The sequence below is a fragment of the Bubalus bubalis genome, chromosome 4 (genome assembly GCF_019923935.1).
Source record: "Bubalus bubalis isolate 160015118507 breed Murrah chromosome 4, NDDB_SH_1, whole genome shotgun sequence".
In the NCBI taxonomy this organism is placed as follows: domain Eukaryota; kingdom Metazoa; phylum Chordata; class Mammalia; order Artiodactyla; family Bovidae; genus Bubalus; species Bubalus bubalis.
In genome coordinates, this window is record NC_059160.1 from 25631548 (window position 1) to 25645005 (window position 13458).

The window sequence follows — 13458 nt, forward strand, 5'->3', positions numbered from 1 at the left end:
GGAGTGGGGTGCCATTATCTGCATACCCCTTATTTTATTTATTATTTTTAGACTTTTTATTGGGGTGTAGCTGATTAATAATATTGTGATAGTTTCAGGTGAACGGCGTAGCAACTCAGCCATACACATATATGTATCCATTCTCCCCCAAACTCCCCTCCCAGGTAGGCTAGGGAGTCCTGAATTTAAATCCTGATATTCCATTTCTCTGTGATCTTGGACAAATCGTTATCCTCTCTAAGCCTCTGTTTACTTATCTATCAAATGAGGATAAGACTGTCGTAAGGATTATAAAAAGCCACAGGTCCCTTGAGATCCATATCTGTATCTACGTCTATCATCTTCTTTATTTTCCTGAAGAAGTTATTTAGGAGAAAAATAGAGATGGAGACCCTTTCTTTAAATACTGTTTCTAAAAAATGAAATTCACTGAAGCAAAATCCAGTTTCAGTCAATCAAATAGGACACAAGAGAAATATATGATACAAAAATAAAGGATGTTACCCACTACATTTGCACACGCACAAAAAGAAAATTCCTTAGCTCACCTTTCAAGACCAGGAAGAGTTTGCCCGGAGTCATCTCTCCAGGCTTCCACATTCTCATAGGCTCTGCCACCTATAAAGCTTCACTAGAACCACAGGCTCTTCTGGGTATTCCTGCACTGGTTAACCTACAGGCTTCTGCTCCTACCCTGAAAGCCCCACCCACTACTTTGTACCAACCATCCAGTAATTGCTCAATTCCTACTTCTTTCTTTCTTAAGGTTTTCCTGACTAACTCAACATTAGCTACAGCTAATCAATTGCCAGTCAACAGCTGGCAATTACTTATCATGTTTAACATTTTTTAGTGTAGCTTGGAAGAACCTCTCTGATATTTCTTGGGAAATCTGACATTGCTCTGGGGTGTGGCAAACTCATACAGTTTTTAGCAAAATAATTTCAGTAACTAAGCATGTGCTGCTGCTGTTAAGTCGCTTCAGTTGTGTCCAACTCTGTGTGACCCCACAGACGGCCTCCCACCAGGCTCCCCTGTCCCTGGGATTCTCCAGGCAAGAACACTGGAGTGGGATGCCATTTCCTTCTCCAATGCATGAAAGTGAAAGTGAAGTCGCTCAGTTGTGTCCAACTCTTGGCGACCCCATGGACGGCAGCCTACCAGGCTCCTCCATCCATGGGATTTTCCAGGCAAGAGTACTGGAGTGGGGTGCCATTGCCTTCTCCAAGCATGTGCTACAGAAAGCTTATATATGCATGCTAAAAAAATAACACATAGAATTTTAGTGACCAAAGTGGATACTATTAGCAACAGAAATGTTCTCTATGATTGACACAGATGACCGACCACGTGACACAAATGACTCCCACCTAAAGAAAATTCGATACAAAATAGAAACAAATTTAGAAAATACAGAATTGGAATAAGATTTTTTTAAAGAATTTATTTAGCAGAATTTCTACAGTCACAATTAGATAAGACCCTCAGTGTTAACTGAGCAGAAACACCAACGAAAGCACTGCTGCTGGCATGGGCATGTACAAACGATTTTAACATCTGATCTGAAAAGCAGAAGTTTGGGTAAAAGTGCGCCTATTTATATCAAGGAGGTTCAGAACTGACTCAGAGGAAAAAGTATTATCCTCTGACTAAACAAGACCACTTCCTGAAACACCCAGTGTTTTTCTTGGAAGCAAGGATATACAAGTGCCATTTCTCTCAAACACTGATTAAACAAAATTGAAGTCTAACACAAAACAGAAGACATATTTTCCGAAGCCAACCAGGTTTCAAAGTGGAGACCATTCCATAAACATATATTATCTGGTCATGAAAGGGAGGACTTTAAATACAGTCAAAAATGGATAATTCAAGGTATATTATAATGAATAAACCACTACCTACCTATACATATCCCTCTTTATACCAAAATCTCTTAATGGTGAAGAAACACTATGATTTTCATCCACAAAATTAACTAATGTCTTTTGCTTAAAACAACCTAATTTTTTCCTTTTCTCTTCTCTGAATCACCTGTGTGTCCAATATTTAACGTGTTCAATCACTTCAGTCGTGTCCAGCTCTTTGTGACCCTCTGAACTATAGCCTGTCTGGCTCCTCTGTCCATGCATTCCCCAGGCAAGAATACTGGAGTGGGTAGCCATTCCCTTCTCCAGGGGATCTTCCCAACCCAGAGATCAAATCCATGCCTCCTGTGTCTAATACATTGAAGGCAAATTCTTTATCCACTGAGCCACTAGGGAAGCCCAATATTTAATAATAATTTACAAAAACAATAGGTAATACTTAAGTGCTTGTATGTGCCAAGTCTTGTTATAATTCTTGGCATGCATTAATTTACTTGACAACCACAACTCCTCCAAGAGGAGTTGCTGTCTCTACTCTACAGAAGAGGAGACTGAGGCACAAAACAATATAGTACCTTGGCCAGTACCATGCAGTGAGGGTATGATTGAGCCCCTAACCCAGGCAGACCTATGTAAGAGCCCAGATTCCCAGTTTCTGTGCTCAGTCTGTGTGTGTGACACCCTTGCCCATCATAAAGTTGCTAAAACTTAAAAACACTTAAACACACACACATACAATGACACCTATATACATCTGTATTGAGCAGGCTTTCCAGGTGGTACAGTGGTAAAGAATCTGTCTGCCAATGCAGGAGACACAGGTTCGACCCCTGGTTTGGGAAGATCCCCTGGAGGAGGAAATAGCAACCCAATTCAGTATTCTTGCCTGGGAAATCCCATGGACAGAGGATCCTGGAGGGCTACAGTCCATGGGGTCACAAAAGAGTCAGACACGACTGAGCAACTGAGCACAGGGGACATCTGTATAACATTTCATATTTACGTAATCCAAGCTGAAATCTATGCATGCCCATCTATGTGACCATCGTATCAATAGCATTTGGGTACCACTAATACCAAGTCCTTTGATCGAGAAGAACAATTACTTGGATAAACTTTGAAACATTCCACTGGTCCAGATACCCTGATGTCAGTCTCACTTGTTTTTCCGTCCCAAAATGTTGGAAACATCTCACGGGACTGCAAAAACACCACAATGATACTGCCCTGGACAAGGCCCTTGGGGGAGAAAAATACACATAACATTTCCTTCTTCAAAACAACAAGCAATTAAACTGAGTTTTGCTGTTTGCTTCCTCTTGAGTAATCTAGACTGGAAAGGGTTCAAATATCTGACTCTTGCAGTATTTTGCTTCCAGGAAAAGATAATCCTTTAAATATGCCACGCTTGCTAGTAAGTGTTCGCTCCTACCTATAACCGATTCATAGAAACCAGGTTAAATATTAAATGACTCCCTATTTCTAGTTCTAAATTCTTGAAAAATAAATTCTTAGTTAGCTAAGGAGGCAGAAAACACACTTTGGAACAAGTCACACCACCCTCACCTTTGGATGATTAAGGGGAAATTTAAAAGGAGGGGATTTATCCCAGAAGGGTGAGGTCCTTAAAGCAGCAGCCTCAGGAAGTATATTGCCAGTGTGAATACCACTGTGGAGGTGCTGAAAATTCAGGGGTGCTCCTAGAAGCCTGCCTGCCTAGTGTGATTTGAGGGTTAACATAGAGTCCTCTTGTCACCTTAAATGATACCATTTACCCAAGGGACAGAGGGAATGAAATTCTTATTACTGGGGACTTACTCTTTTAAATTAAGCATTTTTATCCCTAGGAACCATGATTAAAATACAAACACCTCTGGGAATAATAATGTATTACGTTATCAACACTTAAGTATAACTTATCAGATACTTCTCCTAAGATAGGAGGAAACCAGGGTAATGTGAGAACGTTACTGATGAGGTCAGTATGCCCCAAAATATAAGAAATCTGCACAGAAATGGAGCCATAGCAAACAATTGAAGGAAAATGTGCCTGCTTCTCACATGGACTCTGCTCAATGTTATGTGGCAGCCTGGACGGAAGAGAAGTTTGGGGGAGAATGAATACACGAATATGTATGGCTGAGTCCCTTCTCTGGTCATCTGAAACTATCACAACATTGTTAATTGGCTATACTCCAACACAAAATAAAAAAAAAAAATTTAAGAAGCTAAAAAAAAAAAATTGTCTGCTTGATACTTTTGCCTATGGTAAAATATATTTAGCTATTAATAACTGCTAAAATTATGAAAAAAGATTTCAGCTTACAGATGGAATGATTACTTATTAGAGGCAGACATCCCATACAGTGAGCAAAATCCTGCAAGAAATTCTCTCAGTGTTTCTGTTTCCATCTACCAGGAGTTAGGGCTTCCCTGGTAGCTCAGCTGGTAAAGAATCTGCCTGCAATGCAGGAGACTCCAGTCTGATATCTGGGTCAGATAGATCTCCTAGAGAAGGGATAGGTTACCCACTCTAGTATTCATGGGCTTCCCTGGTGGCTCAGCTGGTAACGAATCCATCTGCAATGTGGGAGACCTGGGTTCGATCCCTGGGTTGGGAAGATCCCCTGGAGAAGGGCATGATAACCCACTCCATTATTCTTGCCTGGAGAATCCTCGTGGACAGAGGAGCCTGGCGGGCAACAGTCCAAGGGACCACAAAGAGTTGGACACAACCAAGTGACTAAGCATAGCACTAGGGGTTGGGCTTCACATCAGGGCTTCACATCTCTCTTTGGACATATGCAAAGAGATAATTACAATGCAACTTCGTAAATGCTACTGTCTTGGTATAAACAATGTAGTATGAAACCATCAACCTAGGAAAGCTGGCATAGTTTTAATCTGGGAAGAGACAGTAGAACCAGATGTGAAAGACAAAAGGAGTGCGTCTATCAGCACGAGTACCAGTAGGAAACAACATTCTAGGCATATGCAAAGCATGGTACATGGAAAAAGGCAAGTTTTAGGGAATAGTGAGATAATCCAATGTATCTGTGATACAGGGTATGTAAAAGATGATGTAGCAGAGAAAAGTGTGACACCAGATTGTGAGGGGCCTTGTAGACCATGTAAAAAAATTTAGACTCAGTTTTTATGAAAACAGTAAACCAGTGACAGGAGTAACAGTCATATTACTAATTTTAATGAAATAACTATAGCGGCATTCTGGAGGGTAGATTAGATTAAGAAGCAAAGTTAGCTAATTTTGAGATAATTTTATCTGTTTCTTTCAATTCCTGTGGGACTCTCCCCAATTATATTCTGCTCTACATATTTTTAAAAAAAAATTAAGACTCACCTATGTCATTCTCATAATGTCTTCAAACTTCTGAACTCCCCAAGGAGAAGCAGGAAGATAGTTTAATTAATTTAAAATGTGCTTACCAACAACCTTTAAGGACACGGCTCATATTTTCTAGAGTTATTAGTTACATAAGAAACCCAAGGGAGCTATATTCATCCTATTTAAGAAAAGTCCACTTTAAAAATGCAGAGACTAGGAGTTTCTGGTGGCCTAGTGGTTAGGATTCTAGGCTTTCACTATCATGGCCCAGGTTCAAACTTTGGTCAGGGAACCGAGATCCTACAAGCAATGCAGCGTGGCTGAAAAGAAAAAATCCAGAGACCTAAAGGATGCTTTTTGGTTTTTGGGTTTCTTTAACAATTAAACTTATTTATTTTTAATTGAAGGATAACTGCTTTACAATATTGTGTTGGTTTCTGCCAAACATCAACATGAATCACTTTTTGTTTTTAATTTAAAATATTCCTTTAATAGTGTGGCCATTGTGGAAAATGATGGGCAGCTCCCCCCAAAAATTAAACACAGAAGTACCACATGTTCCAGAAATTCCACTTTTGGGTGCAGACCCAGAACTGAGAGCAGGAACTCAGATACTTGTAAAGTCATACTCAAAGCAGCATTATCCACAACAGCCAAAGGATGGAAGCAGGTCAGGTATCCACCATAGATGAACAGATAATTAGGACGTGGTCTATACATATAGTGGAACATTATTCAGCCTTTCAAAGAAATTCTGATGCATGCTACAACATAGATGAGGCTTGAGCCATTAGGCCAAGTAAAATAAGCCAAAGGTCAAATACTGTATGATTCTACTTATATGAGGTACCTAGAGTCGTCAAAGTCATGAACCTAGAAAGGAGAATGGTGGTTGCCAGAGCTGGTGGGGGACAAAAAGGTGATGACTAGTTCAACTCTAATGAGTATGGAACCATTTGTGAAGATATAAAAGTTGCAAAGATGGATGGTAGGGACAGTTGCACAACAATGTGAATGTACTTAATGCCCAAGAATTGATAAGAAAGAAGATTTAAATAGTGAAGTGAAGAAAGCACCCTTGTGACTGCATGCTAAGTCAAATCAATCATGTCCAACTCTTTGCAACCCCATGGACTGCAGCCTGCCAGGCTCCTTTATCCATGGGATTCTCCAGGCAAGAATACTGGAGTGCGTTGCCATTCTCTTCTCCAGGGGATCTTCCCAAGCCAGGGATCGAACCTGGGTCTCCTTCACTGCAGGCAGATTCTTTACTATCTGAGCTACCGGGAAGCCACTGTATGTTATATATATATTTTTTTCATGATAATAAAAAATGTAAGTGAGGGATGAATAAACCACTGAGTGTTTGCAAGCCAATCAGGTGTGGCTGCCTGAAATGCTGTATCTTACTACAGCTGCCTCCGTCATGAAGACATACCAGACGCATCAAGGATTTCTGTGGCGAACACACACAGATTAAAACCATCCTTCCAATCCTTTGTGTGTATGTATGTGTTCACATAGATATATTGATATACATGGGTATATATACATATTTTGTTGTTGTTGTTTTCATTGTTAAATCATGTTCAACTCTCTGCAACCCCATGGACTGTAGCCTGCCAGGCTCCTCTGTCCATGGGATTCTCCAGGCAAGAATACTGGAGTGGGTTGCTATTTCCATCTCCAGGGAATCTTCCGACCCATACATGTTTTAATTTGAACTAAATTAGATTATCATATATCCTACTTTAATAAAGATCAAGAGATATAATCCCTAATTCGCAAAAGCAATAAGCTAAACTGTGTTTGGGGGAGAAAAAAAGAGCAATAATCCAGTTTCATCAACTCTCGATTTCTCTCTAACCATATCTGGCAGCCATTCTTAAATGCCATTTCTCAGTGACCCATAATTTTTTCATGACTCAAATGAAGTAGGATTCTATGTCCCACCCCCTACATACCAATCTCACAGTATATTAATGGGATAAACTAAGACAACGTATATATAATATATATACATATGTAATTATTTTAACATAGAAAATGATTTGGAATAGATACGCTATTTTACAAATGGGTCATTTGACGTATGATCAAATGGCTCAAACAATGTTTTTAAATTCCTCTGCATTTTTTACTTTTTAAGTGAGTGCTCAAATAATCTAATAAGCATACAAACTTTGAGGCAAACATCCACTGAACAAAATAAAATACATCAGTATTCCTAAGGGGGTAAATATATAAATATACAGATATAGAGATATATATATAGTATATACATATATATATCAGCATGATCAGTCACTCAGTCATGTCTGACTCTTTGCAGCCCCATGGACTATAGCCCGCCAGGCTCCTCTATCCATGGAATTTTCCAGGCAAGAATACTGCAGTGAGTTGCCATTTCCTATTCCAGGGGATCTTCCCAACCCAGGGATCAAACCCACATCTCTTGCATCTCCTGCACTGGCATCACCTGGAAAGTCGCATATTGTACATATAATATACACTTTTTCAATAAGATGGCTTCAAAGGTCAAACTTTTAAAGTAATAAGATTTAGATTTTGCTTTCATTCTTAATAAGTTTATTATTAAGCCCCATACCAAATATCAAAAGGAATTACAAAATTACATTAATAAAAGTTAAGATTCATTTTAAAAGGATAAGAAACAAGTCTGTAATTTTAACAAAGCTATCATTAACTTGATGTATCATGGTAAATCAATTGTTAACTGCAGGAGTTAGTCCCTGGAAATAAGCCAGGCGACACTGACAATATCTAACTCAAATATTTTAATACTTAAGAAAGAATGTGTTTCAAAAAAAAAAAGAGTTTTCCACAAGTCATTCCTCCCAACATACATGTGAAAAGCTTATATTCTTCAGAGGGCATGGGTTGTCTTTTTTTCCTTGCTGATCAAAATGAACTCACAACTCTGAGAAAGCACCCCCCATCTGCCAGCCAGTATTTCTCCTTTTGTAAGGAAATAGACTTTTGACATCCAGTATGAAATTCCTCAAACTTGACATTAAATCCCATCAAATAAAGTTCCTTAAAGTTTAAGCTTAAAGCACAGACATGTTTATTATTAAATTCTTGTATAATCAGCTATATATGTATTGCTTTTTACCACTTATGGCTCTTTTCAACTCAAAATTAACATTTCAGAATAACTGAAATGTTTTCTTTCCTTCTGTCTTCAAGTCCCATTCTCCTTCCCACTTAAGTGACCTTCTCTTCCCTTAATTGTAGTAAACCCCTATTTCACCTCTATTTTATAGTAAATATCTTATAAAACATTCCTTCCAAATCCACTGCAACTGTAGTTCACCCCCTTGGGAAATATACGATTCTCTCCCCTTCTCTTTCTACTTTATAAATTCCTCAGTGCACTCAACCTGTAAGTGATATTATCTCAATTTAGAAGTTCAAATTTGATTTTTAAGAAATAAGTTCTACAAACAGGAAGTGCTTCAGTATTTAACTTCTTAATTAAACCTTTAAGCCTGATTATCACGTGTTTGGTCACCCGCTGATCACCCAGAGAACCTGGGCTCATGTGTTCTAGGACAGAACACCCTCCCCCTCAGCTTGTTATTTTTGGCAAAGTAGCTATATTCGTTCTATCTCAGAGTTAGTCCTGGCTTTGTCATAATGCCAATTCACTTCTCCTGCTTAGGAACTGATCCAGCTGAAGTGGTCTACATTCCTTTTTCCTGCCTTTTCTGTGCAGACTTTCTCCAGGTCAGGATCCATTCAGATACTTAACAGCAGTTAAGAAGGTTTGGAAAAGCTGGGCTGCCAGTGGCCTAGAGTAACCTGGGATTACCAACAGTCCAAGGACTTGAATGTAATTAGGTGAGCTCCAGAGAGGAGGGCAGTAGGCTACATCCAGGCAATCCCTGGACTCAAAATTACGCCATGAATTTCCCAGAAAAATATCTATTCAGTCTTTGTCCCTTCGGTAAATCTTGCTGAGAGCTTCCTTTGTGCCAGCAGGTATGTCCGAGGCTGGATGTATACAATGATGAACAGATACAATTCCTCTTCTGAGTCGACAGGAGACAGTGGATGCCTTTGATCATCTCTTGAATATGCCAAGCTCTTTCCATCCTCCAGGCCTAGAACTCTATGTCTGGAATAACCATCCTCTTTGTCTTTGACTGTCTAAATCCTGTGCGTGCGGGCTCAGTTGCTCAGTTGTATCCAACTCTTTGTGACCCTATGGACTGTAGTCCTCCAGGCTCCTCTGTCCATGGGATTCTCCAGGCAAGAATACTGGATTGGGTTATCATGCCTCCTCCAGGGGATCTTCCAGGGATCGAATCTGTGTCTCCTGCATTGGCAGGCAGATTCTTTACCATTGAAGCCACCTAAGAAGCCCCTAAATCCTGTGTCTCAATCTAAATAAGCCTCTCGAGAACTATTCCTCTGACCCTTCCAATCTGTATTAGATCCTTTATTGCATGTTTTCATTACACCCTGAAGTCTTCCTCATAAAACTTTATCATTAGACACACAGGCCAATATTTGTTTGATAATCTGTTTTTCAATGATAAAATGCTATGTGGTAGAATCTCTATTGAAGCAGAACATACTTTTCTATTTTGTACTTTATATTGAGAATATTTTAAGCTTTATCTTTCTTTTAGGTGAATATTAAGTTTTTAACATGAGGCTTGAATTCTCTGTTCTTTACATTTTCTTTATAACTCTTTATCCAAAAATCTTCCTTCAGGTGCAATTTTTATAATTAAAATTACACAATTCTCGCCAGCCTGCATGGGAGGGGAGTTTGGGAGAGAATGCTGCTGCTGCTGCCCCTAAGTCGTTTCAGTCGTGACCAACTCTGTGCGACCCCATGGACTGCAGCCTACCAGGCTCCTCCATCCATGGGATTTTCCAGGCAAGAACACTGGAGTGGGTTGCCATTTCCTTCTCCAATGCATGAGAAGTGGAAAGTGAAAGTGAAGTCGTGTCCGACTCTCAGCGACCCATGGACTGCAGCCTACCAGGCTCCTCCATCCATGGGATTTTCTAGGCAAGAGTACTGGAGTGGGTTGCCATTGCCTTCTCCCTTGGGAGAGAATGGATACATGTATATGTATGGCTGAGTCTCTTTGCTGTTCACCTCGAACTATGACAACATTGTTAATCAGCTATATCCTAATAAAAACTTAAAAGTTTAAAGTTTTGGGGAAAAGTCATACAATTCTGCAACCAATTCTATTTTTTTGTGTACACAATTTACATTTTTTTCAATATTTTAGATATTAGCTAAAATTATTCATATCTGGTATCTAGATATTTTCAAGTCAGCATTCTGAACAGACAATATTCAATTTTTACGAACAAATTTTCTCTACCATGTTCTTATGTGGAGAAACCCAGACAAATATGAATCCCACTACTTAATAAATGTGAAGGTTTACTTAGCCTCTATGAGCCTGGTGTCCTTATCTGCAAGTGTAAAATCTTTCAAGAGTATGAGAAATAAATACAAAGTCCCTAGTAAAATACTATACTACATATCAATTCCTTCCTCCATGAAGGGAAAAAAAGAAGTCTGTGAAATACACCAGGTTCTGTTACCTACTCTGATTTCCTGAAAGAAGACAAATCTAACTTTTTCTGCTTTATAGTCTATACTTCAGGGCAGGGTTGAAATTTTACTGTAAAGAGCCAGGTTGTAACTATTTGAGGTTTCTGGGTCACATGCGGTGTCTGTCAAATTCTTTGTGTTTATTTTTAATAATCTACAAAAAATGTGAAAATCATTCTTGGCTAGTAGAAAGAAAACCCTGGACACAGTTTGCTAGCCCCATGCTCTAAATTTATAGATGCTCATTAATCCTCATCTCATTATCTGTGTAATATTAGGCTCTTTAATACTTAACTGAAAAATTTCTCTACTATTTATCAATTCTTCAGTTTAATAAACACTAATTAACACATATATATGCAAAGTGCTATCAGGCAACTGATTACCTAAAGAAAAAGAGATACATCTCATGTTATTAAAAAGAAGTACAAATAAGGCCTTTTGAAGCTTTTCTCTATTGTCACTTCTCTCTTTCCTTTTTTTTCCCCCCCTGAGCCTACTACTAATCTGGATTTACAGCATATACGTTCATGACCTCAGGTTTCTCTTCCCATAATCCTGAATTGAAATTGGTGCTATCTTGAGCTCCTTGATGAGAATCTGATTAGGCTTCTTGTATCACAGAACTGGGCTTCCCTGATGGCTCAGTGGTACAGAATCCACCTGCCAAACAGGCAAATTCAATCTCTAGCTTGAATTCAATCTAGAATTCAATTGGTTCAATCTCTAGATCAAGGAAGAGTCCCTGGAGAAGGGAATGGCTACCCACTCCAGAATTCTTGCCTGGAGAATCCTATGGACAGATGAGTCTGGCGGGCTACAGTCCATGGAGTCACAAAGAGTCAGATATGACTTAGAGACTCAACAACAACCACAGAGTTAGGGGTCCTCCCACTGCCCATCCCTCCTCAGGCTCTCTCCTTTCAATTCTGATACACTTTTATAAATTCACCTTTCTCCCTCCAGCTTCCAAAACAATAATTTCTTCCTCTCTTTCCTATTTCAGCTCACCTGATTCCTAGTTGTCCAATTTTTGTCCCTTTTCACGCAAAATCCCAATGGAAAAACTCTGAATTCCATGTCAGAATGAGTTGTTACTGCTCTGCCTCTGAGAATCTGTGCAATTTCTTAGCCTGAGGACCTCTGATTCTTTATCTATCACAGGGGTTAAAAGACAGCCTGTGATGCCAATCAGATGCAGTTAAGGCCAGAGAAAATAACACAGCTGGAGTTTTTGTTTATAAAGTACTCTAAGAGACCTCTGAGATCTCTGGTTCAGAAGTCAGATATGATTCAAGATCTGGCTCTGCCATTTATGTTATGAATTAATGACTTAACCCCTCTAAACCTTATCTTTCTTCATCTATAAAATGAAGACATCTATTTATAAGGTTTTGTGAGGGCTGCGTGGCTTAATCCATACCCAGCATTCATTATAGTGCTGGGCATATAGTAAAGGCTGACAAAAAGTTAAACATAATTATTATCTAAGGGTAAATCAGGGATTCCCTGATCTTTTAGGTTACCTTCCCAGTCTCTACATACTTCTGAGCATACCTATTTATTTCCACAGGTAAATTTATGCCTTTTTTTAATGACACTGGTTAAACAAGTTCTCTGGCATTTTTCTCTGTTGCACTGTGCTCCTCTTACAGGTTTTTTTTTTTTTTTTTAATGTCTCTCACCATTCAAAGAGAGGGGAGAAGGAGGACAGAAATGAAGGAAGGAAAGAGAGAGAACTCTCAGTTCACATTCTGTATGTTATCAATTAGTACAGTCAGTTTGGTTATAATGTGGCATATGTGTTCCTGAAAAATTGTGATGCTATGCAAAATCACACCGTGAAAAGCACAGAACTGAGAGGAGAAAATAGCCGTCAGTGATACATAAAAAAGAAAAGACCCTAGCACAGGTTTTCAAATGTTAAATGGCTAAAAAATAAATAAAAACGATAATAAACATGGTACCTAACTTTGCAAAAGACCTGAAGTTTGCTTGTGGAATTGGGTGTCCAAGGACTGTGGCTTGTGAGTTCATTGTGCAATGGTGGAAGAAGGCTTATCTGAAATTGGAGGGTTATGAATCAAGACATGGGTGGTCGTGGCTCATGATATGCAGTGAAGTCAGGGAGCTGTGGGGCAGCAGAAGTGTGTGCATGGGTATTTTGTCAATTTCTATGTGGCTCTCAGTTCAGCTAGGTGAAATGCCCTGTGTTCACCAACTAGGTGAAAATAAAGTAAAATCAGGCACAATAAATGTGAAATCTACATTCTACTCAAATTGCTCCCTAACATCAATGCTGTAGGAATAAAATTTTATTTTCAAAACAAGCACAGTAGCTGAACTGACTGTATTTATCTCCAAACTGTGAACTCCTGAAAAACATTCCCAGAAATATAATCACTATTTTCAAAGTCTGTGTTGCCCTTCAATTTCCTACCAGCCCAAAGCCTTTACCAAGAAGTCATTCTTTCCTCATCAGTATTGAGTTACTACACAAAATCTAAAATATTTAACTGCATCTTTGTTTCTTCAGCTTTCCCAGCTATGGAGAGCTCTGATTCAGACAGCCATGCCGTATGTGTTTAGGTATCTAAACAGTCCTGTCCCCAAAGGTGTCCACTCAACACAGAATA

General features: G+C 39.1%; 1 protein-coding gene across 7 annotated transcripts in view; it reads right to left on the reverse strand.

The window, feature by feature from the left end:
* Positions 1-13458, reverse strand: part of EPS8 (epidermal growth factor receptor pathway substrate 8) — a 197936-nt gene that overhangs the window by 100452 nt on the left and 84026 nt on the right. Inside the window, exon 1 of one of the 7 annotated variants that reach the window (XM_025283319.2) lies at positions 549-573. The exons of the other annotated variants lie outside the window; for them this stretch is intronic. The gene's annotated coding sequence lies outside the window, so the exon portion shown is untranslated. Of the gene's footprint in view, positions 1-548; positions 574-13458 lie in introns of those variants that run through there. 7 annotated transcript variants of the gene reach the window in all.